This window comes from Camellia sinensis, chromosome 6 (assembly GCF_055761805.1).
Source record: "Camellia sinensis isolate YWXY chromosome 6, ASM5576180v1, whole genome shotgun sequence".
In the NCBI taxonomy this organism is placed as follows: Eukaryota; Viridiplantae; Streptophyta; class Magnoliopsida; order Ericales; family Theaceae; genus Camellia; species Camellia sinensis.
Genome location: NC_138966.1, coordinates 194,159,825 through 194,161,889, shown reverse-complemented (window position 1 = coordinate 194,161,889; position 2,065 = coordinate 194,159,825). Strand labels below are relative to the sequence as shown.

Sequence of the window (2,065 nt, the reverse complement as noted above, 5' to 3'; positions counted from 1 at the left end):
CTGATTTAGGATTTCAAAATTCGAGAGCAGCTTAGCTGTTGAATCATATTCCTTTCCTGCATTATTTCCATTTGGAGGTTTAATATGGCAAGACATGAACCCCGAGATGCAAATGTCTATTCCTATTGTCATACCTTCCCGAGTTCATGTTCCTTCTGAAGAAGCTTTGAGATTGAATGCATGCAATCTGCTGCAAGAAACATCCAACATCTAAGATCCAAATGACGTTCATCTTCAATTGGGTGCGACGCACATGGATAATCATCCAACCCAGAGGTCAGTGTCTGGACATTCCAGTGACAATGTTAATATGGTAACACAACCATTGGTGTGTTTGATGAATAAATCTGTTTTAAACATTGGTAATGTTACTAAAAGGGGAACAATTGGATAAATAGATGGAATAAACTATGATTGGAGATCCAGAATCACCAGCATTCGTGTACTTCATCTAGTTACACAGCTAGTGGTTTCAAAGGTTCTTCAATGAGTTGATTATGATACTCTTGTTTCCTTTTGGATTAGAAGAAACAATCTTTGTAAGGTTTTTAAGTTAGAGGATGAGTGAAAAAGAACAGAATGTTGGAAGAAGAACAAAAATGGCTTAGGTAGATATATGGTGAACCCATAAGTTTGATAGGTTAGAGCAGGTGCACTGATTAAGGGATTCCTACAGCATATTGATTAGGATCAATTTTGATCTGATTCAGCTCAACCTTATGGATTGGCTTTAGTTGACTTGTATACATCATGTACAGAGGCTGCGCCCCTTTATGTGTTTTTTTTAAATTTTTTTTAATAATTTTTCTTCTCAAAAAAGGAAAAAAGAGAAAGAAATAGAGATCCTACTAGTGTACAGGACTACACAACTCCCAATATTTGAACCAAAAAATACTGCTTGAGAACTCATATTCCATATCATGCCCAATATTGAATATCATTCCCTGTTTAAAAGCCCATAAGTAAAAGGAAATAACGAGCATATTTAATTGGAAAAGATCACAAAAACCACATTTTTTCACAGCCTTTATCACTGCCCCCATCACAATGAGAGGACAGGGGAAAAGTTGGTGTCCTTAGTAGGGCTGTATTTAATTATTCCGGAAATTTCATTAAATCATGTGGAGTGGAACCTTAGGATTTAATTCGCGCATGGTTGCGTTGTCTCTTCCATGCCAAAAATAGCTGCTCATATTCTTGCCTGTTAATCAAAGCACTGACTTAGAAAAGAAAATACTCACAGAAGTAAGAAACATATCAGCATATATCTTATCTTTCTCAGAAATAATGATCCAAGTTGAAACATATTTTGCAGGAATTGTGAATGTCCTTTTTTTGTTTTTGTTTTTTTGATTAGCAACAAAGAACAAAATTCTACTAATAATAGAAAAAAAGAAAAATATTCAAAATGAAAGAAAAAATAAATTGTGAATGCGTTCTCTATATAGTCAAACTCAACAGAGTCGCAAGGATCTTACTTTGCTTGGCTACATGAATAACCATTCGTCCTTTTGCTCACTTCTTTGCTATTCATGGTTTAAAATGTCTGACTAAAGGGGTAGCAGGGTCCATCAGACACATTGTTGACAGATCAATATGATGTGAAATGTGGAAAGTTTATCCTATCATCAAGACGTCTAGAGGAGACGGGCAACATCCATTGGAATGCCCAATTTTGGATTGGTGGTAGAGTTTTCCAGTGATATCTCCAAATGGAAAAAATTAACAATGCTAGGGATATTCAACTAACAATCTTATTACTAACACAACTCATAAGCTTTAATGGATCTACCATCACTTGGCATGGGACCTGCATAAACTTGTAAGTGTGTTGATAAAACTGTTAGTATCCCTAACATTTCTCAAAAATTAATCACCCAACGAGAGAGAAATAAAAATAAAAATAAAACTCCAGATTTACCTAATTGCGTAGTATTAAACCATTGAAACCATGCTTCAAGGCGAACAAATGCCCACTCTAAGACAGAAGAAATCCGATCCCTCTCGGTGGCTGTAAACTTGTTTCTTTTCATGCCACAAACTAAATCTGAAAAAAGTGAAGTTT

General features: G+C 35.4%; 1 long non-coding RNA gene across 1 annotated transcript; it reads right to left on the bottom strand.

The window, feature by feature from the left end:
* Positions 1 to 1,202, bottom strand: LOC145793139 (uncharacterized). Its single transcript, XR_014333750.1, has 3 exons — positions 1,134 to 1,202; positions 135 to 284; positions 1 to 51 (listed from the first exon to the last, which is right to left on the bottom strand). It is a non-coding gene; the product is annotated as an uncharacterized LOC145793139 (long non-coding RNA).
* Positions 1,203 to 2,065: the final 863 nt, after the last annotated feature.